Here is a 24,696-nt window from a genome sequence, read left to right on the forward strand (position 1 = left end):
CAGTAAAGAAAAATTTGGAATCCACTGTCTACAGTACGATGTAATACCCAAGAAAGCACGCACTTCTCTCTGTGTTTTTGGCACACTTAATTTTGCTATTGCCTGGATTCTTTCTGGGGTCAGTTTCCTTCCCTCCTTCGATAAGAGATGACGTAAGTAGGTCACTTCTTGTCGACAATATTGTAATTTAGACAGGGACACTTTGTGATACAGATCACACAAATGACGCAACAAGGAAAACGTGGCTTTTTTACAGATTTCCTCAGAGTCTGCAGCAACAAGTAGGTCATCGACATACTGAATGAGGGTAGCGCCTTCAGGTAAAACAATCGTATCAAGCTGTGTTTTTAGAGCTTGACTATATATTGATGGACTTTCACAGTAGCCCTGAGGAGCGCGTTTAAAACGGAAGCTTCGTCCTCCTAAACTGAAGCCAAAAATATCCCTGCTTTCCTCAGCAATTGGGATGCTGAAGAAAGCATTTTTCAAGTCAATCACCAAAAACCAGGTAGCAGAGGCTGGGATCATAGTCAACAGGGCAGTAATGTCAGGAACAACTGGAAATTGGGGTACTACTATTTTATTCACCTCTCTAAGGTCAATCACAAATCTGTACACAGGTGGCTGAGAGGAGTCAGTTCGTTTCAAAACAGGCAGAACAGGACTATTGCAAACGTTGCCTCTTGTCTCTTCAATCACATCTTTTTCAATCAAATCATAAATGATCGCTAACAACGCTTTTTCACCTTCACTGGAGATCTTATATTGGGGAATGCGCGGCATTCTAACATTGGCTTTCAATGTCACAACATATGGTGGTATTTCCAAGAGACCCACATCGTTAGGACCAGTAGCCCAAAGAATATCAGGTAGAGACAGCAAATCTGTCGGAATTCTATCCCTTGACAAATACATTGGAAAAACCACTTTCTTACCTAGTGTAAGTTGTACTCCCGAAGGGGAACAGTACAGAGTCGCATACAATCTTTTTAACAGGTCCAATCCCAACAAGTTTTCACCACAACTTGTTGTTAGAATAAGTGGTGCTTCAAATTCACAAGGACCAACAGACAGGGACATAGGACATGAAATCGGGTTCCTAACAGGGGCGCCAGAAAAACCTACAGAAACATTCATTTCGCCAGACAAAGGTGCGCCAGGGAGTTTTGAGTGCATCATAGAACTCTTTGTAGCACCAGTATCCAACAGAAAAGGTTCTGACAAACCTGATGTGATCACCTCAACGTATGGTCCACTCTGATCTACTGGAACTGAAACAACTCCCTCTCTTTGTCTATGGCTGTCCTAGCAATCATTACCTTCGGTCCACTCATCTTCTGCATAGTAATCATCAGCGTAGTACTGAGCTGTCCTACCAGATGCGTTATTCTGCTGATCAAACCTATTCATAGAATTTTGAGGTGGAAGGGAGCGTGTATTCTGAGGGACTTTTCCACGTCCTCTACCTCTAGGTGTCTGCTGAACACCTCTACCTCTTGTGCTTGACACACCATTTGCGCGCTGTAACAGGATAGGGCAACTATACTTAAAATGACCCTCTTCCTTGCAATACGAACACTGATTGGGACCCACAGGAAGGCGTGGCTGAGTATACTCTACTCTTGGCTTTTGAAACTGTGGAGGTTGCTCATAATTATTCTGATAGTTATTCTGACCACCAATATTCTGGCCACTACCACCACGTGGCGGGAATGCTTGCTGTAACAGGACCTTCGTTCTCAACTCTTTAGTTTTCTTTTCTGCTCTATCTTTCTCATCTTTGTCTCTATTTTCATAATATTGCGCAGTGGCCAATATCTGTGCTGAAGAGGAAACTGCCCATGAACTCTCTGAATCCTTCAACTTTTTTGCACAACTCTGGAAGCAGATTGCGTACAAATTTATCAACGAACAGTCGCTGACCACCTTCTGTACTCATATCTTGACCACTGTAGTCGACAAACGTTTCTTCAAACCTGGAGAAGAAATCAGACACCGTCTCATCTTTCTTCTGCTTACATGCAGACAACTTATCCCAATTTACACGCAATTCGGGCATCAAAGTCTTCATATACGTAATAATTCTTCCAGGAAGTTCTGCTACTAAAGGCTCAGGTTTAGCACCACCAACTTGTCTAGCATCAGCAGCGGCAATATTCATCCATGTGTCGCCTAGCTCTTGATCATGATCCGTATGACGAATCTTTCCCCATAAAGGCTGTGGAACAACATTTCCAAACAACATGTCTACGTCGGCTAAATTCATGATACAGGAGCTTGCAGTCTGTGATAACTCCTTATAATATCCTGCAGGATTTTTACGGGGATCAGGCAATGTCTGTTTAAGGGCCAAGACTTCAGCTCGCTTCCATGGGACCTGTACCCATACACGCTGAAAGTGTGGCAGAACGGCGGAAACAGCATTTGCGTCCCCTTCCCTCCAAACTGGGGGAACCTCTCTCATGGGATATTGTCTTCCCTTCTTCTTGACAGAGGAATCAGAATCAAACAACGACTTGGAAACACCTTCAGTCCTAAGTGATAACAATGTTGCAACGGCTTTCCTAACATCTGAACCCACAATTGTGCCCTTTGAAAATTCGAACCGTACATGGTTCAACTCAGGCGGATTAGAGTCCAAATCATTTTCTTCTAAGTCTTTGCATAGAAAAACACACATTTTCTCAAAAACGTACCTCTGCTTTGATGCTTCCCACTGATGGAAGACATCCATAACAGATTCTAGATCATATCTCATCGGGTCAGCAACCCATTTATGTGCCAAACGATCCAATATTTCGTTCTCCCTAGAATCAGGCAGGTGGCTACGCAACTGTTTGTGTTCAGGGGCATGAGTCGGGCTTGTCGCTCCAAACAAAGGATATAGAAGAGTAGAAACAGTGCTTGCCAATCTCTGGCGGACAGACGAAGAAGTCGAGGAAAAGACAAGTGGGAAGGCAGGGTGAGATGAGGCAGATGCAGAGGCAGTATCAGGAGGAGTACCAGGAGTGGTAGTCGATACAGTAGTTAGAGTTGTAGGAAGTATAGGAAGAGCAGGTGTAAAAGCCGGTGACCTTTGGAGAGGCTGCACCGGAGGAACAGGAGCCAGCTGAAGAAGAGCTGGTAGGTGCTGTGGAGGAACAGGAGGCATAACAACCATGGGTTGCACAACTAGAGGTTGTGGAGGTGCTGTAGCATTTTGCGCATAGGGGGGTGGCGAATTTAACAAATGTGACATTAGGGGATCTTTTTCAAGCTCTTTTGCTGCTTCTTGCTGAAGAGGCGGCAAAACTGGATAACATTTATCTATTACCATTTTACGTTGCCTGTACAACTGCTCACTCATCTGTTCTTCTTCATTGTCTTTATACTGCATAGCAGCTTGCATTATAGAGATACCCCTTTCTCTCTTATTTTTCTTCGCTAATTTAATTTCCTTTTGTTTGGCCTCTTTACGCCATAGGCGGAAAGAGTCAAACATTGCCGGCCGGGCTTTCTTTTGAAAAAGTTTAACTTCGAGATTATCCAGGATTTCCGTATCAAAGCTACCATATTGGGGCCATTTCAAAACACCATCCTTTCTGCTGTATTTTATCCACACTTCATTGTATGTGATGGGGCCTACTCCATGTTTTACATATAATTCATAGGTTGGAGTTCCAATCGGAGGAACCGGACACGAGTCCTCCAGTCGGGAGTCCCTATTATTACAACCAAGACAAAACAAATTTCCAAGTCTGCTAAGGCCAGGCATCTTCGCTCTCTAGTCTAGCTTCAAACTTTAAAGGATTATCGGTTACGATATTCTCGTGAATACACGAGTCCTTCGGCTTTGGCGCTTGCAAGTTCCAAATCAAAGCGGTCCCAAGGGGACACCAAACAAACTAAGGACTGGGAGACGCTCCACTTACACTTAACTGAGGTATCGATGACGTCACTAGAAGACTCGTCTATCGTTTCGCTCTACCAAACATCAAGGGTCCAAATCAGGGTGATAGTCATTGCAGCAGTCCTTCGTAGCCGTCGGGAAGCGGGGAACCTCGCAGCAAAGACCTTCGGAACTACGTCGACATACAGGGGTCGCTGAAGTGGCTGGCCGTCCTCTGGAATTTTCACACGAAGCTCCTCACGAACCTCTGGCTTGGACCGGTACCGCTGAAATCGCCCCATGTTGGGCGCCAACTGAGGTACTGGGTTTTTCAGAACCGGTACTGATCCGGTAACCCAGCGGTGTCAGGGGCAACACCCAAAGACCTCGAGTACTTTCCTGATTCAGACCACAGAAACACGAGTCTTCTAGGTGAAGCCAAAGATCAAATTTATTGGCTGCAACCAAGTAACAAGCATCCTAGAAGTACAACAACACGGTGTGTATATTCTCAGGAGACTGCTCAACATTACAGAACCAGGCTTCTCTTTTTATACAGAATTTTAGGCTTCAGGCAAACATTCTTAGATTTACAGTGCAAACATTCTTGGATTTACAGTGAGCTATTCACATATTTTCATTACAAAGAAAAAGCAGAGTCATGATGACAAGTCCACATTTAGTGTGTCCAGTTCGTGATCAATTACCCGGCAAGGCCCAACATTTTCATCAGATATCGGTGTACCCTCAATAAAACCGGGCTCCTCCTCATCATAAAGCACAAGAAGAGAAAAGAGAAGGGACAGGTGTGAGCAAGATTCGGGCGGGGGTGTGTGTGCGATGGGAACAGTTTATGGCCTGTTGTGCTTTGATGCTATCTTGTTTGGCCACTAGGAGAGGAACTGACCATACAGGTTTGGCTTGGGGCAATGGTTCCAGCTTGCACAGGTCTCAGAAAAGTCAATTAAGGTGTATGTGTCCTTTGATATCGAATTCAGCTGTGGTTACAAGCCTATGTGAAGGGCAACTCACAAATGGCTGCCAAGCGTAAAATGGAACCCAAGGGTTCAAAAACGAAAATGGCGATTTCGAGGTGAAATCGTTACTCGATTATGACGAAAATGCTTATGCATAGTGTACTAGCCATTATCGGTCTTTTGGTACCAAAATCGTCATGCTACGACAAAGTTTGTTGCAGGAGTACAGAATTTTCAGAATTACATTATCCGCAGAATTTTCAAGATGGAAATTGAAGTCACCGAGTACAGTGAAATCGAGGGAATTTGATTTAATGTCCTAGAGCTGATTGTTACTATTTAAGAAGGCTGTCCTAGCGTTTGGGGGTCAGTAAATAAGTACCCCATTTAAGGAGTAACGATTAGAAAGAGGAATTTTATATGAAAGTGCTTCATAATCAGAGGCAGCCGGTAATGTCTCAAAGGAGGCATTGAGGTTGTCCCTGTAAATGATTGTTAACCCACTGCCCCTTTCCCCAAATGATCAAGCCTGAAATTGGAAAAACCGTGGGTGTTGCAGCAATTAGATCTGGGTTGGATGAAGCATCTGATCAGGTGTCAGTGATAAAAGCAAAATCCAGTGCACAAGCTACTAGAAAGTCCACAAAATAGGATGCACTCTCTGTTAGAGACCATGCATTAATAAAAATGCCTCTGATTTCCATCTGAGGAGTAGGCAACCTAAAGACATGCGGTGTAGGAGAGTTAAGTTTGACAATTCTGGAGGTACTGTGAGTGAGCTTACAATCTAGGCAACTATTCTTGCTGATAGTATTAGGCAGAATCAAAGTAGGGTCCAAACAAGGCTTACCTAACGGTTTAAAAGCGAGCAGCTCATCCCATGAGTAGCGGATATGAACAGCCCGCTGTGCCTCTGTTGTGCCCCTGAGCTCGCCTGACCGTACAGTATCTCGTTTTGTTGCCGTTTACTTGTTGAGCATATTATTTTGTTTGTGACCGTCTTTGTTTCTGCCCCTGTTGTGCCACTGTATTTTTGGTTGTTGTGTTCTCTACCCCTGTGCCCCACCAACCCTCTCCCCGCTCCCTGCCGCTGCTCCCTCCCACCCCCATTCCCTCCTGCATCACCGCTTCTCCCCTCCCCACTCACCACCCCGCTCCCGCCTCCCAGCTGCTCCTCCCTCGCTCCGCCCCACCACTCTCCATTTATGGCAGAGTCCGCGCGTGCGCGCCAATGGTGCGCCGAAGGCGCGCCAAAGGCAAGCCTGTCTGCGCCCGTCTGCGCCCATCCACGCCTGGACCGCGCCCAGTGCCATACCCCCTCGCCCCCGCAGATGCCATTCCACCCGCCGGACATACGACGCCGCCACCCTCAGCGCACTCAACGCCGGCCGACCACCTGGCTGCCACCAAGCCGCCCCAGGACACACCCACGGACCCTTCACATGCCAATCCTGCAAATTCTCCTGCAACCGGACCTGCAACTCACCTGCACCCGCCAAGCCGAGCGCCAACAGCAGCCACCTGAAGTGCATCCTGCTCAACAGCTGATCCGTCCACAGACATGCCGTGGAACTATGGAACCTGCTCAACACCACTTCTCCGGACGTCGCCTTTCTAACAGAGACCTGGATGAACACCTCCTCAGCACCCGACATCGCCATAGCCATCCCGGACGGATACAAGATCATCCGGAGGGACCGCGTCAACCAGACTGGAGGAGGCATCGCCATCGTCCACAAGAACACCATCCGCATCACGACCAACTCCGACGACACCCTCACGGTCGCCGAACATCTTCACTTCCAAATACACACCGACCCCAAGACCACTCTCAGAGGCATCCTCATCTACAGACCCCCAGGACCCCGCACACAATTCAGCGAAGATATCGCAGACTTCATCAGCCCACACGCCCTCCCCTCCACTGACTACATCCTCCTAGGGGACCTCAACTTCCACCTGTCCAACGACAACAACACCACCACCCTGCTGGACAACCTCGCCAACCTCAGACTCAAGCAACTGGTGAACCCCCACACCCACTACGCCGGACACACGCTGGACCCAATCTTTTCCTCCAGCAAGCACATCTCCTTCAGCCACTCCCTCGGACTCCACTGGACCGACCACAGCTGTGTCCACTTCAGCTTCAGAAAGACCACGACTCACCACCTCCCGCAACAAGTTCCCCGCAGGAGCTGGAACAAGATCACCACCAACCAGCTCACCACATCACTTAGCCAGAACCCTCCCGCAGGATCAACGGACCCCAACCAGGCAGCCCTCAACCTCACACAGTGGATCACCAACTGCGCCGACGACCTCGCACCCCTCAAAACCCATCCCAACAGGCCCGGAAGCAAGAAAGCCCATGGTTCAACGACGACCTCAAGAACTCCAAGAAGAACTGCTGCACCCTTGAGAAAGCCTGGCGAAAGAACCCGACCACAGACAACATGACAGCCCTCAAGCTCGCCACCCGCAAACACCACCAGCTGATCCACACCACCAAGAATTCAGCATTCAAGGAACAAATAGACAACAACGCACACAACAGCAAGGAGCTCTTCAGCATCGTCAAAGAGCTCTCCAACCCCAGCGCCGGAAACAACAGCATCACTCCCTCGCAAGACCTCTGCGACTCACTCGCAACCGTTCTTCCACAACAAGATCGCAGACATACACAACAGCTTCGACGAACAAGCCACGCACCCAACCGCAGAACCAACGCCCTCCACCACCACCCTCCACACCTAGACCACAGTCAACACCGAGGACACCATCCACACGATGAACACCATCCACTCCGGATCGCCAACCGACCCATGCCCCCACCAGTCTTCAACAAGGTCGACTCCGTCATTCGCACCCCAACTCCGGGACATCATCAACTGCTCCTTCAACACCGCCACCTTCCCGGAGAGCTGGAAGCATGCCGAACTCAGCGCCCTCCTGAAGAAACCATCAGCAGACCCCACCGACCTCAAGAACTACCGCCCCATCTCGCTCCTCCGGTTTCCTGCCAAAGTCATCGAGAAGACCGTCAACAGACAGCTTGCGGCCTTCCTCGAGACAAACGGATCCCTCGACCACTCACAGTCCGGCTTCCGAGCCAACCACAGCCCGAGACCGCCCTCATCGCAGTCACTGACGACATCCAAACCCTGCTCGACAACGGGAAAACAGCGGCCCTCATCCTCTTGGACCTCTCCGCAGCGTTCAATACTGTCTGCCACCGCACCCTAGTACAACGCCTCAACAACGTCGGAATCCAAGAGAAGGCGCTGGATTGGATGATCTCGTGCCTTGCCGGAAGAACCCAGAGAGTCCGCCTCCCCCCGTTCAGATCCGAGGCCACCAGCTGATCGTTTCCCTCACCAACAACCCCATCACCGCCAGAACCAACCTACACGAAGGGATGAAAGAAGTAGCCGAATGGATGAAGAACAGCCGCTTGAAACTGAACTCAGACAAGACTGAAGTCCTCATCCTGGGATCATCACCATCTGCCTGGGATGACTCCTGGTGGCCCCCGGCCCTAGGCAGCGCACCCAAACCAACGGACCACGCACGCAACCTGGGGTTCATCCTGGACTCCTCCCTATCGATGACCAGACAAGTCAACGCTGTCTCGTCATCGTGTTTCAACATCCTACGCATGCTCCGTAAGATCTTCCGATGGATCCCCACCGAAACCAGGAAGATGGTCACCCAGGCACTCGTCAGCAGCCGACTGGATTTCCGAAACACCCTCTACACCGGAACCACGGCTAAACTTCAGAAAAGACTCCAACGCATCCAGAACGCCTCCGCACGACTCATCCTGGACATTCCCCGTCACAGCCGCATCTCCGGACACCTGAAAGACCTGCACTGGCTCCCCGTCAGCAAAAGAATCACGTTCCGCCTCCTCACCCACGCATACAAAGCCCTGCACGACCTAGGCCCAAGGTACCTCAACAACCGCCTGACCTTCTACACTCCGACCCGCCAACTACAATCAACCAGCCACGCCCTTGCCGCCGTTCCACGCATTCGAAGAATCACCATGGGAGAAAGATCATTCTCCTACCTGGCAGCAAAGACCTGGAATTCCCTCCCCATCTACCTCCGTCTTACCCAAGACTGCCTCGCCTTCAGGAAGCAACTCAAGACCTGGCTGTTCGAGCAGTCGCGGACCCCCCTCCCCAAGCGCCTTGAGACCCTCCGGGTGAGTAGCGCGCTATACAAATTTCATGATTGATTGATTGATTGACAGCCGGATGGGGGGTGAAACCAACAGAAGAGCCGGCGCTAAGCACAGTCTTAAGCGTGTACGGGTTTGGACGAGCTTGCCTTAGGCGCAACTTCTGTGCACTCTAGATCTGTCTTTGTAGGGGGGTGCCGGAGAGGCATGTACGAAACTAAAGTACTACTCAGCACAATATTAGCAAATTTAATAGATAATGTGAAGGCAAAATATAAACCTAATTAGGGTCCAGCAACCCATGCGACCTTCACACGCTCCCTGGTGAAGTATCAGCTACTAGTAACAGAGACAAAGAAAAGAAATGGTGTCAAACGCTAACTACACATAAAACAAAAGTCATAACAATCCACCATTTCAGTGTGGCGGCAGAGGAGCCAGATACATCCCAAAACTACATGCTTGTGTAATACAGGGAAATCAAAAAATGGAACAATGTTAATGTTAATGTTAAAAATGATTTATAGAGCGCACCTACACCGATTGGTTTCATGGCGCTGTAGAAAAGGCAAGGTTTGTGGCTCTAGGGGACATTAGTTGTAGGCTTGCTTATAGAGCCAGGTTTTAAGTGCTCCTCTGAATTTCATGAGGTCCGGACAGGCTCGGATTTCGAGGGGAAGGGAGTTCCAAAGTCGAGGAGCGAGTGTGGCAAATCTGCAGCCTCCTGTGCGCTTCCGTCTGAAGGAGGGGGTTTGGAGAAATGAGAGGTGGGCTGAGCGTAGGTTGCGGGTAGGGGTGTGCTTGACTATCAGGTTGTCTATGAATTTGGGGCTTTTGCAGTGCAAAGATTTAAAGACCAAGCATCCTGTTATAAAGGTGCAGCGTTGAGACATGGGGAGCCAGTGTAGCTTCCTTATTAATGGGGTGGCTGGTTGGCATCTGAGTTAGCTTCCGAGGACCGGTTTCTGGCATTTGGCTGGAATGCCAGAAACCGGTCCTCGGAAGCTTTTTCCGGTCCAGGGAAGACATGGATTGGCAGTTCGGGCTGGACTGTTCCCATGAGGCACAGGGTCAGACTGATTTGCATATAGCCATGTCTGAACTGGGGTGGCAGAGTGGGCTAAAGAACAGTGATAGATTAAACCCAGATCTTTTGACTGGGTGTGAGTGTTTGATTTATTCAGATGCTCCGACCATCACCACCACCTTTTGTACCGCTTTTGGCCGCCATAAGTGTGGCAGGGTATGCTCAGACGTGAGTCCCTTGCTCACTTTGCCACTGGATTCAAGCAAGCTGGGCTGAAGACTACTGGAATGCCCGAAACTGGTTCTCGGAAGCTTGTTTCCGGTCCAGGGAAGACATGGCTTGGCAGTTCGGGCTGGACTGTTCCCATGAGGCACAGGGTCAGACTGATTTGCATATAGCCATGTCTGAACTGGGGTGGCAGAGTGGGCTAAAGAACGGTGATGGATTAAACCCAGATCTTTTGACTGGGTGTGAGTGTTTGATTGATTCAGATGCTCCGTCCATCACCACCCCCTTTTGTACCACTTTTAGCCGCCATAAGTGTGGCAGGGTATGCTCAGACGTGAGTCCCTTGCTCACTTTGCCACTGGATTCTAGCAAGCCGGGCTGAAGACAGCTGGAATGCCAGAAACCGGTCCTCGGAAGCTTGTTTCCGGTCCAGGGAAGACATGGATTGGCAGTTCGGGCTGGACTGTTCCCATGAGGCACAGGGTCAGACTGATTTGCATATAGCCATGTCTGAACTGGGGTGGCAGAGTGGGCTAAAGAACGGTGATGGATTAAACCCAGATCTTTTGACTGGGTGTGAGTGTTTGATTGATTCAGATGCTCCGTCCATCACCACCCCCTTTTGTACCGCTTTTGGCCGCCATAAGTGTGGCAGGGTATGCTCAGACGTGAGTCCCTTGCTCACTTTGCCACTGGATTCAAGCAAGCTGGGCTGAAGACTGCTGGAATGCTAGAAACTGGTCCTCGGAAGCTTGTTTCCGGTCCAGGCAAGACATGGCTTGGCAGTTCGGGCTCGACTGTTCCCATGAGGCACAGGATCAGACTGATTTGCATATAGCCATGTCTGAAATGGGTTGGCAGAGTGGGCTAAAGAACGGTGATGGATTAAACCCAAATCTTTTGACTGGGTGTGAGTGTTTGATTGATTCAGATGCTCCGTCCATCACCACCCCATTTTGTACCGCTTTTGGCCGCCATAAGTGTGGCAGGGTATGCTCAGACGTGAGTCCCTTGCTCACTTTGCCACTGGATTCAAGCAAGCCGGGCTGAAGACGGCTGGAATGCCAGAAACCGGTCCTCGGAAGCTTGTTTCCGGTCCAGGGAAGACATGGCTTGGCAGTTTGGGCTGGACTGTTCCCATGAGGCACAGGGTCAGACTGATTTGCATATAGCCATGTCTGAACTGGGGTGGCAGAGTGGGCTAAAGAACGGTGATGGATTAAACCCAGATCTTTTGACTGGGTGTGAGTGTTTGATTGATTCAGATGCTCCATCCGTCACCACCCCCTTTTGTAAGGTATAGGGAATTGGGGTAGTCCAGGTGAGATAGAACAGTGGCTATCACCACCTGGGTAAGGGCCTCTGGTGTAAGGAGACGATGAACCTTTCTTATTTTCCGAGACCCACTTGCGATTTCAATGAGAGATCGCTGTTTAGTGTGACTCCAAGTGTTTTTGCCGATGGTAAGGGAGAAGGTGGGGGGCCCATCTCTGAAGGCCAATAATGTGGGCCCCAGTACTTAGGCCTGTCCCCTGTAAGTACCAGCTCAGTCTTGCAAGGGTTTAATTGAAGATGGTTTCGGTCCATCCAGTGTTGGATGAACCTCATGGTAGACTGGAAGCTGGTAATTGAACTCTCAGTGTTGTTTATCGTAAAGAGCAATTGTAGGTCGTCTGCATAGTTGAAGACCGTCACCTTTCTATCTCTGAGGGACTGAATTAGGGGGAAGATGTAGAGGTTAAACAAGTGGGGGGACAGGGAGGAGCCCTGTGGGACACCCCATGTGATTTTCTGTTTGGGGGCAACCAGGTGCTGCTGACTGAAGCCCCTTCCTGGAAGGAAGATCTGCACAAGGCACGACTGACAGACGCCCAAGCCTGGAAGGAGGATCTGCACAGAGCACAGTTGACAGAAGCCCAGGCCTGGAAGGAAGATCTGCACAGAGCACAGTTGACAGAAGCCCCTGCATCAAAGGAAGATCTGCACGAGGCATGACTGACAGAATTCAGAATTCCTGCCTGGAAGGAAGATCCGCACAAGGTGCAGCTGGCAGAAGTCCTCCCTGGAAGGAAAATGTGCACAACGAACTGCTGACCGAAGTCCTCCCTGGAAGGAAGATATGCACAAGGAACTGCTGACCGAAGTCCTCCCTGGAAGGAAGATCTGCACGAGACACAGCTGACAGAATGCTTGTCCAGAAGAAAGATCTGCACAGGGCAAAGCTGAGAGAAGTCCATCTGGAAGGACGATCTGCACAAGGCACAGCTGACAAAAATTCTGATTGGAAGGACGTTCTTCACAAGGCACAGGTGACAAAAGTCGTGCCTGGCAGGAAGATCTGCACAATGCACAGCTGAAAGAAGCCCTGCCTGGAAGGAAGATCTGCACAAGGAGCAGCTGACAGAAGCCCTGCCTGGAAGGAAGACCTGCACAATGCACAGCTGACAGAAGTCCTGCCTGGAAGGAAGCTATGCACAAGGAGCAGCTGACAGAAGCCCTGCCTGGATGGAAGATCCGCACAAGGCGCAGCTGAAAGAAGTCCTGCCTGGAAGGAAGATCTGCACAAGGAACTGCTGACCGAAGTCCTCCCTGGAAGGAAGATCTGCACGAGACACAGCTGACAGAATACTTGTCCAGATGAAAGATCTGCACAGGGCAAAGCTGAGAGAAGTCCATCCTGGAAGGACGATCTGCACAAAGCACTGCTGACAGAAGCCCCTTCCTGGAAGGAAGATCTGCACAAGGCATATCTGACAGAAGCCCCTTCCTGGAATGAAGATCTGCACAAGGCTCAGCTGACAGAAGTCCTGCCTAGAAGGAAGATCTGCACAAGGGGCAGCTGGCAGAAGCCCCTACCTGGAATGAATATCTGCACAAGGCACAGCTGACAAAAATCCTGCCTGGAAGGAAGATCTGCACAAGGTGCAGCTGACAGAAGCTGCAGCCTGAAAAGAAGATCTGCACAAGGCGCAGCTGATAGAGGTCCTGGCAGGAAGGAAGATCCGCACAAGGGGCAGCTGGAAGAATTAATGCCTGGAAGGAAGATCCGCACAAGGCACATCTGACAGAAGTCCTGCCTGGAAGTATAATCTGCACAAGGCACAGCTGACAGAGTCCTGACTGGAATGAAGATCTGCATAAGGAGCAGCTGACAGAGGTCCTGGCTGGAAGGAAGATCCGCACAAGGCGCAGCTGGAAGAAGTCGCTGCCTGGAAGGAAGATCTGCACAAGGCACAGCTGAGAGAAGTCGCTGCCTGGAAGGAAGATCTGCACAAGGCACAGCTGAGAGAAGTCCTGCCTAGAAAGGAAGATCTGCAAAATGCGCGGCTGACTGAAGTTCTGCCTAGCGGTGACCTCACAGCAGTGAGAGGACGACAAACAACAAGATCCTTCAAGCCCAGCTAGCCACACTGGACAAAATGTACACCAAAGGCCTGATTTAGATTTCAGCGGATGGTTTACTCCATCACAAATATGACAGGTATCCTTCCCGCCCCATTAAATATGTATTACATCCTATGGCAATTATAATAAGGCAGACAGGATATCTATCACATTTTGATTAGGCCTTGGTGTAGTTCGCAGAGTTTTAGTCCACTGAACTCCACGAAGTGCCAGGGAAACCCCGCCGCACTCTGCAAACTTACGTTAGTGGCAGAGTTTCTAAGTTGCACTACTCTCACTGATTTTTTGTGCCAGGAGTTTTTCCCGCATTGTAAAATCAGCGCGAACAGCGCTACGGGTCGCACCAGAGGGCGCTGCTGCTTTCTGCTGCTCGAATTGACATTCTAATCAAGTGGCAGCTTCATCAACGAGAATGACTAATTTCTACACTCGAGTGGTCGCGACCTGCAGCGACATTCCGCAATGAGAAATCTCACCAGGAGGAGGTCTAGCGTGTTATATTTTCTCACAAGCGCTCGTCACCTACCATTGGCGAACCGCTTGAGAAAAAAAACTCTGTTCTACATCACTTTGAGGAGTTTTTTGGGAACGGAGTGGGCAAAACTTTGCAAGGTCTGCCGGCAGAGCAGAATTCTTCAACCACACCTAGTTTTGAGGCAATACTCTGTTGGACAAATTCCTAACTAGGCCCTATGTCTGCAATAATTGTTGTAGAAGAAGTGAGATCCACAGCCTTCAATCAATCAATCAGTGAATCAATCAGTCATTTGTAAAGCGCTCGGGGGGCTGCTACTGATCGAACATTCAGGTCTTGAGTATCCTCCTGAAGGTGAGCAGGTCTTGGGTCTGTCGTAGGCTCAGTGGGAGGGTTTTCCATGTCTTGACGGTGAGGGGGGAGCAGGATCTCCTGCCGGTGGTTGTTCTTCGGATGCGCGGGACAGTGGCGTGTGAGAGGTCGGCGGAGCATAGCTGGCGGTTGGGGATGTAGAAGGAAAGTCGTCTGTTGAGGTAGGCTAGGCCGGTCTTGTGGAGTGCCTTGTGTGCCTGGATGAGGAGCTTGAAGGATATTCTCTTGTTGATGGGGAGCCAGTGCAGGTTTCTCAGGTGGGGGGTGATGTGGTCCTGGCATCGAGGATCAGTCGTGCCGAGGCGTTTTGGATAGGTTGCAGTCGTTTGATGAGCTTGGTTGGGGCTCCCGCGTGGAAGGCGTTTCCGTAGTCAAGTCTGCTGCTGACGAGGGCGTGAGTGACTGTTTTTCTTGTATCTGTCGGGATCCATCTGTAGATCTTGCAGGGCATGCGGAGGGTGTTGTAGCAGGAGGAGGAGACAGCGTTGAATTGCTTGGTCATTGAGAGCGGTGAGGCGAGGATGATTTCCAGGTTGCATGTGTGGTCGGTGGGTGTCAGGGCTGCCCCCAGTGCCGTCGGCCACCAGGAGTCGTCCCAGGCTGAAGGGTTGGCGCCGAGGATGAGGACCTCCGTATTTTCTGAGTTCTGCTTCAGACGGCTGATCGTCATCCAGTCGGCGATGGCCTTCATTCCTTCGTCGAGGTTTGCTTTGGCGAGATGGGGTCCCTGGTGAGCGAGAGGATCAGTTGAGTGTTGTCGGCGTAGGAGAATATGTTGAGGTCATGCTGCCGGGCTACGTGTGCGAGCGGGGCCATGTAAATTTTGAACAGTGTCGGGCTGAGGAAGGATCCCTGTGGTATGCCGCAGATGATCTCGGAGGCTACAGATCCGAATGGGGGGAGGAGGACGCTCAGGGTTCTGCCGGAGAGGAAGGAGGTGGTCTATTCCAGAGCCTTGTCTCGAATCCCTGCAGTGTGGAGGCGTGTGCGCAGTGTGTAGTGGCAGACGGTGTCAACGGTGGCAGAGAGGTCTAGGAGGATGAGTGCTGCGGTCTCACCGTTGTCCAGGAGGGTCCTGATGTCGTCGGTGGCGGCGATGAGGGCGGTCTCAGTGCTGGGGTTGATGCGGAACCCTGACTGGGAAGGGTCCAGGATTCTGTTTTCTTAGAGGTACAGGTAAGTTGTCTGTTGTCGATCTTCTCAATGACCTTGGGTACGGAAGCAGAGAGATGGGCCGGAAGATCTTGAGGTCTCTTGGGTCTGCCTTAGGTTTTATGAGTAGGGCATTGATCTCAGCGTGTTTCCAGCTCACTGGGAAGGTCGCTGTCTCGAGGGAGAGATTGATAACGTTGAGCAGGTGGGGTTCGATAAAGCTGCTTGCTTTGTTGAAGACGTGGTGCGGGAATGGGTCTGACAGAGAGACGGAGTGGATTGTGCTCATGGTCTTGATGGTGTCATCGATGCTCACGCTGGCCCAGGCTAGCAGGGGATCGTGGTCGATTGTGTGTGGAGAGTGTGTTTTGTTGCTGTCTGTTTGGGGCTGTCTGGGTGTTGAAGCTGTTGTGGATGTGTGCTATCTTGCGGTGGAAGAAAGTGGCGATGGAGTCTCACAGGGCTTGTGACGGCAGGATGTCTTTGGTGTTGGAGTTGGGGTTGGAGAGTTTCTTCACTATGTTGAAAAGCTCCTTGCTGTTGTGTGCGTTGTTGTTGAAGCGGTCTTTGAAGGAGGTCCTCTTGGCAGCCCTGATGAGGTGGTGGTGGTTGCGGATGGTGTCCTTTTGTGCTGCGTGGCTGTCCGGAGTCTGTTCACTGTGCCATTTCTTCTCTAGTTTCCGGCAAGCTTGCTTGGAGGCTAGGAGTTCTGGGGTGAACAAGCTGGCCCTCTTGCTGGTTTCTCAGTGGGGGATTTCTTCGGCGGGGCGAGGGTGTTGGCGCAGTCGTCGATCCAGCATCTGAGGCTGTGGGCAGCGGCGTCGGTGTTGGAAGGTTCGGTGGGTGGGCTGAGAGCGAGGTTTGTACGTAGTTGTTCTTCGGTGATTTTGCTCCAGCAGCAGCGGGGGATCTGTTGGGCGTGGTGATGTGTGGTGGGTTTCTGTAAGGTGAAGTGGATGCAGCGATGGATGGTCCAGAGGAGTTCGGTGGTGTGGTTGAAGGAGACGTGCGGGCTTGAGGAGAAGACTGGGTCGAGCGTGTGGCTGGCGGAGTGGGTGGGCGTTGTGACGAGTTGACTGTCTGAGGTTGTCGATTAGGGTTGCGGAGTTGCTGTAGTTGTTGTTCTCAAGGTGAAAGTTCAGGTCTGCGAGGAAGATGTAGTCTCTGGAGGTCAGGGCGTGCGTGCTGATGAAGTCGGCGATGGAGTCGCTAAACTAGGGGTGGGCTCCGGGAAGTCGGTAGATGAGGGTGCCTCTGAGGGTGGAGTTGGGGTCTGTGTGGATCTGGAAATGCATTGGTTCGGTGGTGCTGAGAGTATCGTCTGTGCTAGTCGAGACCCTGATGCTGTTCTTGTGGACGATGGCGATTCCTCCTCCGACTCCGTTGGTTGGTGCGGTCTCTGCGGGTGATCTTATAGCCGTCTGGGATGGCTATGGCGATGTCGGGTGCGGAGGAGTCGTTCATCCAAGTCTCTGTCAGGAAGGCGACGTCCGGGGATGTTGTGTCGAGCAGGTCCCATTGCTCGACGGCGTGTTTAATTTGAATTTGAATTTAAAAGAACTTATAAAGCGCACGTACACTGAGTCAGTTTCATGGCGCTGATGAGGTCCCTAACAGAGTGAGATAAAAGAGCTAATGGGGATTAGAGAGCTAGGTGCAAAAAGCCTGCTGGAATAGTAATGTTTTTAGTGACCTCCGAAACTCCAAATAAGAGGGAGAGAGTCTTAAAGATAGGGGGAGGTCATTCCAGAAGGTGGGGGCAAGTACGGCAAACTTCTGTCCCCCTGCCCGCTTCTTTTTAAACCGGGGCGTAGTTAGTAGAGCTAGGCTGGAGGAACGAAGGTGCCTAGAGGGAGCATAGGCAGAAATTGCCGAATTAATGAAGGCCGGGGCTGTGCCCGCCCTAGCTTGAAAAGTCAAGCACCCTAGCTTGAACTTAGCTCGCTCTTTTATCGGGAGTGTTTGTGGGTGTTCAGTAGAATGCATCGGAGGTGGTTGAGGTCTTTCTTGGCGGGTGGTTCGTCGGCTCTAAGACTGGTGTAACTGCAGTTCCGGCAGGTGAAGGGACCATATGTGCGTTTCGGGGCGGCCTTGAAGCAGGTGTGAGTCTGTCCAGAGTTGAGAGTGTGCAGAATGCTGGCATCATAGTTGTGGCGTTCCTCGTGGTGAGTGCGGGGACCAGGGGTTCTGGTGCTGGGTGCTGGCCAGGCGAGACGGGCGCAGATGGGCTTGCCTTAGCCGCACCATCGGCGCGCAAGTGGCATATATGGGGAGGTGGGAGGTAGGAGCAGCTGGGAGGCGGGGGCAGCAAATGGGCAGTCATGGGGGATGGGGCCACAGGTGACACAGCTGCAGGAACGGTGCGGGATGACAAGGGAACAGAAGACAAATTAGGCACAAAAATAGAGGGGAAACTAATGGAACAGAAGGCAAAAATGGGCACAGTGTTACAGGGGCAACGAGGGAACAGAAAGCAAAAACGGGCACAGGGCTACAGGGGCAGCTAAGGAACAAAAGGCAAAAACGGACAGAGAGACAAAGGAGCAGCGAGGGGGACAGAAGGAAAACCGGACAGAGAGACACAGGGACAACAAGGGTAACAGAGGGAAGAAACAAGTACAGAACAAGTACAGGCAGCCAAGGAGGCCAGAGAGCAGCACAGAGAACAACAGTCACAGGCACAACAATGACAATAAGGCAACACAGGCAATACAGTAAAGACAATATATAGCAGGAGAGGAACAAACCTACGGCCTACCACTGGCCACCAGGGATGAGGCGCAGGTGGTAGCCTGCGGCTGGAGGAGGCCCTCGAACTTCCTCAGCAGCGGCTGCTGGGGCAGGGACACACAGGCGGTGCTGTGCAGAGGGGGAGGACCTACCTGGTAGGTTCAAGGGTCGCTTTCCTCACCGCGCATATGTGGGGAGTTGGGAGGGAGGAGCAGCTGGGAGGCGGGGGCAGCGAATGGGCAGTCAAGGGTCGGGGTCGCAGGGGACCCAGCGGCGGGAGTGGTGCGGGACAACAAAGGGAACAGAAGGCAAAAGGACACAGGAATACAGGGGCAACAAATGGAACAGAAGGCAAAAACAGGTACAGTGTTACAGGGGCAACAAGGGAACAGAAAGCAAAAACGGGCACAGGGTTACAGGGGCAGCTAAGGAACAATAGGCAAAAACGGGCAAAGAGACACGGGGGCAGCGAGGGGGACAGAAGGAAAACCGGGCAGAGAGACACTGGGACAGTGAGGGGAACAGAGGGAAGAAACGGGCACAGAACATGTACAGACAGCGGGGGAGGACAGAGAGCAGCACAGAGAACAGCACAGAGAACAGCAGTCACAGGCCTTGTGACTATCAGGCCGTTACCTGAATTCTGATGAACCTCACAGAGTGAGTGTGCAGCCAGAGTGCAGTAGAGTGGCCAAAAGACAGGAAATTAGGTAAACTTGAATATGAGAAATATGGAAAGGTAGAAATGCTACATCACCTGTGGATAACTGACACCTACTCCCACTCTGCCAAATGCCCATCCAGTCACAAAGTGGCATCTGGGCCCCAAACGGTAATGGTGGAAAAGGGGGAAAAAGGAGTAATATGCACACATCTGCTGCGGGGATAAGTCAGGTAAATTATTGGTTGTGACGATCACGTGCTGTATCGCGAGATCTTCGTATCTGGTGCCTTAATGTTAGATCACTTGTAAAGCATCACTTGTCCATTTATGACCTGATAGAGAAAGAGGATCCCGATGTTTTCTTAATGACAGAAACCTGGCTTCAGGACTCTGACTCTGCCATATTGAACCTTGCATTCCCCCAGAATTACACCATCTTCACTTCTAACAGGACTACAAGAGGTGGTGGCATCGCTATGGCAGTCAAATCCTGCTTCCCGGCTGAATGGAAGCCGTCAGGACTTCCCGCATGTGAAAGTGCTATCTTCAAAGTCGCCTTTTCCCATCAGTTCACTTTCAGTGGGCTGCTTGTCTACCGTCCCCCCGGCAATGATTCTGTCTTTAGATCCGCACTGGCCGATATGGTCAGTCCTATAGCGCTCGGCTGTGCCAATTTTAACATCCTGGGTGACCTCAACATCCATTTCGATAATGGGTCATCCACTACCGTGAGCTCCCTGTTGGCGGATCTGGAAGCTCTCCAACTCACTCAGCTCGTCACCCTTCCAACCCACTCTGGAGGCCATATTCTTGACCCCTTCTTTTCCACACTTGACGGGTTAAGGTTGTCAGATCCGAGGTTGATAGGGTGGACTGATCATCTGCTAGTAGAAGCTTTCTGTCCGGTCCACGATAAGCCTTTTATATCCATGGACAGGCCTATCCTTAAAAGGCCTTGGCACAAGCTAACGCTGGAAGAGTTCTACGGTATATTAGGGCGGAAACCTTTGAGCACTTTCACTAATGTGGAACAAGGTTACCAACAGTTCTGCGCTTGGATCACCGACGCCCTGGATTCTCTTATACCTCTACGATGGTCGAAAGGCCGGACAAAAACACCCAGTCCCTGGTATAATGAGTCTCTCGCAGAATTGAAAAAATCCTGCCGAAAAACAGAGAGGGAATGGAGACGATCCTATGACCCTGCTCTGAAAACTCGGTATTTCACTGAGCTGAAACTTTACCATAGAGCTATCTGCAGAGCTAGAGCTGCATTTTACGCTCATGAATTTGCTAACAGCCCCAATCCATCAAAACTGATTTTCAAGGTACTGAAGGACCTTATGAAAAACAGATCCTCATCAGAGGTGATTTGCACAGATTCTCACTGTGATAAATTGGCCTCCTTTTTTGTGGAGAAAGTGGAAAAAATATATCATGGGTTCGACACACTCCACCAGGATCGAGAGGCTACTGTCTCTGGTACGTCGGATCATGAGCCCCTGGCTATTTTACCTGAACTGTCGATTGAGGCCTTTGACAGATTCAGCCTTAGGGTCAAGTCAGGTTCTCCTGCGGACCCGTTAAAGCCAGCCTTCATTAACACACTTTCCCCGCTGTGCCGTGACCCCATATTGAATCTCATCAATATGTCACTGTCTTGTGGAATGGTACCTGCGGCATGGAAACAGGCAGTGGTCACTCCTATATTAAAAAAAGCCAACTCTGACCCCCGATTGCCAGAAAACTATCGACCTATCTCCCTGTTGCCTTGGATCGCTAAAGTAACAGAAGCCCATGTCAACTCTGTTCTGTCTGAGCATCTGGTTCGCAACCAGATTTTGGATCCCAGTCAGAACGGCTTCAGGTCAGGACACAGTACCGAGACGGCATTACTTTACATCATGGAACATCTTCGCCAGGTACTTGACTCAGGTCATACTGCAGCGCTTATACTATTAGATCTAAGCGCTGCCTTCGATACTGTGTCCCACCAAATACTTATCCAACGCTTACAGGAGGCGGGAGTGACGGATGTCGCTCTCCAGTGGTTTCGGTCTTTTCTGGCAGACCGTTCCTTTAAAGTGGCTATACCACCTGGCCAATCCGCCACCTATCCCCTGGAGCTGGGGGTACCACAGGGATCTTCGTTGAGCCCTACAATGTTCAACCTCTATGTGAAACCGTTGGCTGGTGTCGTCAAACAGTGGGGTCTTACGATGGCCTCATATGCGGACGACACACAGCTAGCGGTGACACTTAGTGGAGACCCTGAGGTGGCGGCCCCGAGATTCCGTGCGGGTCTCTTGGCAGTAGCTAGCTGGCTTCGCACCAACTGCCTCCAGTTGAATGCCACCAAAACGGAGGTGTTGGTACTAGGGAAGCATGCTGAGCTATGGGGTAACCAGTGGTGGCCATCAGAGCTTGGTGTCACTCCTATTCCTGCTGCTGGAGTGAGAAATCTAGGAGTCTGGGTGGACTCTGCGCTCACCTTCAGGGACCACACCAAGAAAGTGGCTGCCACGTGCTATGGAATTTTGCGTGGTACTAGGCCGGTCTTAAAGTACTTTGATCCCCCTACCAGACAGCTTGTAGTCCAGGCCTCAATACTATCTCGGCTGGACTACGGCAGTTCACTGTTGTTAGGGGTGAATCAAGCGGAGGCCTCTAGGCTCCAAAGAGTACAAAATGCCGCGGCACGAGCCATTGTGGGCCTCCCCAGACACTGCTCAGTGTCTGGTACCATCATGGCCTTACATTGGCTCCCGGTCAGACAGCGAATTAAGTTCAAGGCGCTGTGTCTGGCCTTTAAAATTTTGAAATCTTCTTTGCCGCCGGCACTCGCCAATCTACTCACGCCCTATAGGCCTTTGAGATCCTTGAGATCGGAGGGGCTTCATTTGGCTGTCTGTCCACGCTTTAAGCTGAGCAGAATGGGTGGCCGCTCCTTTAGGGTGTTAGCGGCAGGTTTATGGAATTCGCTCCCGGTACACATCCGAGCTCTTGAAGATTTGCTCGCCTTCAGGCAGGCGATTAAAACTTTCCTGTTTCCAGTGTCTAGCTAATTTCTTTTCTTTTATTGTGTGTTATGTTACAGCGTCTGTCAAAGCGCCAGGACGCCCCTTTGCTGGGGCAGCTGCGCGCTATAAAAATATAAATAACATAACATAACATAACATAACATGGATCCTCTATAAGTACTTGTAGCGGGTTGTGGAGGTAAAGGCAGGAGGCGGGTTTTAGTGATTGAGGGTTTTAATTGTTTAAACAAGAGATCAATACAGGTCTTCCTCACAGGGAACCTTCTGGGGGATCTGCTCCTCTGCGTTCGCCTCCGGGGTCTGGGTTCCTCCTCCTCCCGAGTCCGCCGTCGGGGATTCCGGCCGGACCGCGGCTCTTCCGCCTCCGTGATGCCACCAGGACCGCCGCCCAGGAGAGAAGAGAAGAAAGGCAAGTATCAGTAAAACGTCCGGGACACTAACGTTGTGCTAGGGAAGGGAGTGAGGGATTCACCATCAGTGCTCGATACAGTACGCCGTGAGGGAACGGGGTGTGAATGGAGAAAGGGAAGAAAGGGAAGGCAGGTCAGGGGACGGATCTACCCCTCCTCTCCACCCAGCCGCTATACGGCTCAGTACCTCGGATAGCCACACACCTCCTGGCGTGCGGCTGGGGGGATCGTGATGCCGATGGCCTCCTGGCTCCCGCGCCGCCAACGGGTCACTCCTCCTCTCTGCCGGGGATGGTACAAGGATTCTTCCGGTCTTCTCCGCTTCTTCTCTCGACTCTGCTCAAACTCTCGACTCTGCTCCAACTCCTCCTACGCTGCCGTTGAATAAGCACGCCTGGGTGCTGTCAGCTGCAGTTTTTGACGACGGTATAGGCTCCTCCTCCTCGCCAATGTGGAGCCAGTTAAAGGGACCGTCGTCCTCATACTCCACGTCCTGTATAGTATCGGGTTCCACTGCATGCCCCCAATCGTTAGTCTGTGAAGAAAAGAGGGGGGTCACATGATGAATACCCCGCAGGGGTTGTCGCCCACGTAGGCATAAGGGGGGCAGGCCTCCCCGTGTTACAGTACTAAATGACTGATATTGTTGAATATTATATTATATGAATCAACGTTTGTTTGCCTTATCTGCGCTTATAATGTAAAGGATGGGCCTTACACAATAGCCCCGGAAGGAGCTGCATCTTACAGAACTTTATCTACTCTAGGAAGAAATAAAGACTTGCCTTTTAAAGTTGTCTTTCAGGGTCAGAACTGGGTGCTGTAAGCTGCACCAGTTTCAGGGAGATGGGCAGATGGTATGGCAATAGGAAACCCCACTCAACTCACAATAATGTTCCAATCTTCCCGGTTAGAAGAAACCAGAAATGCTTGAACCAAGGGAGCTGTTGAAAGTGTCAAAGGTGGCTTATGAACAGCGAGGTAAAGACAGGAGTTGGCATTTGAGATGATCTTAAGTGAATAGGAAAGGAACGAGAAGTGTGTGACTGGAGTTACTTTTGTTGAATACTTCGTAAAGAGTTACTGGAAATTTTGCCGCCGAGCCTCATCCATCTCTTTTTCTAAAATCTATTGTTGTTTAAATTAAATCTTGACCAGTCCGTCTATCTTAAGCTATACCAATAAGTACTTGGGAGCTCCGTGAGCGCCCTTACTTTGCTCAGTTACACTGTGATCACTGGTAAATCACCTCCTTTTCAGATATAATTAAGATGTCACCTGATCAATAGAACTTTTAGTTAAATATCTGTGTATGATGAAATATTCCTTGCTAAGTTTCAAAAGCAGTAAAGAAGAAGGGGGAGATTTACTAACATTTTGTGCTGTGTTTTCGTCACAAAAGTGGCACAAAACAGCTCAAAATCGTTTTTTTCCTAATTTACTTTCAGACAAATAAAATGAATGTGAAGCAGCGCATAGCACTGCGTCACATTACTTTGCGCCAGGGGGGCCTAACAAGGGGGGTGCATGGGCGTTCCCCTGCAACCACCCATGGTTTCTCACGCTAAACCCAATTTACCAAATACAGTAGATTGGGTATAGTGTGAGAAAACTTCACCCTTTTAACCTAGGCGCAAGGAAGGAGAAATTCTTTTATTTGTCCTTCCTTTTCTAACTTTGCATCCATGCTGCACTGTGCAAAACGTATACAAAAAAGGAAAAGCTTTCCCTCGTATCTAGGCATAGTATTTTGTACAAGAAGGGTGTCCTTCCTATTCAAAACCTATGCTGGACTCTCACACACACACACACACCCTAGCGCTCTGGTGCTAAGGTGTATGCATGGCGCAGGGCTGTTGTAATCAGTGCTGGTGCAAGGGAAAGGGAAGGAGAGAGCCATATATTTGAAAATATGGTGCTCTCCTGCTCCCTCCCTGCTGCACAACGCAGCACAGCCTCGCGTGGTGGGGCTGCGCTGCATTGCGTGGAGATTTGGTAAATCTCCCCCAAAATGTCTTTTACAACCAGTTAAACATTGTGAATTCTCATTCCATTATGTTTCAATTTAGTAATGTTAAATATCTTTACATCCAGCAGAAAACAAGCCTTGAATGTATGAAATGACCATCAATAAAGAAGCTAATGCTGTAAATCTTCAATA

The 24,696-nt window shown here is 50.5% G+C and overlaps 1 pseudogene; it reads right to left on the reverse strand.

The window, feature by feature from the left end:
- Positions 1-1,305: 1,305 nt before the first annotated feature.
- Positions 1,306-3,754, reverse strand: LOC147737105 (uncharacterized; annotated as a pseudogene).
- Between the last annotated feature and the right edge of the window lie 20,942 nt (positions 3,755-24,696).

The sequence above is a fragment of the Lissotriton vulgaris genome, chromosome 1_1, assembly GCF_964263255.1.
Source record: "Lissotriton vulgaris chromosome 1_1, aLisVul1.2, whole genome shotgun sequence".
Taxonomy (NCBI): Eukaryota; Metazoa; Chordata; class Amphibia; order Caudata; family Salamandridae; genus Lissotriton; species Lissotriton vulgaris.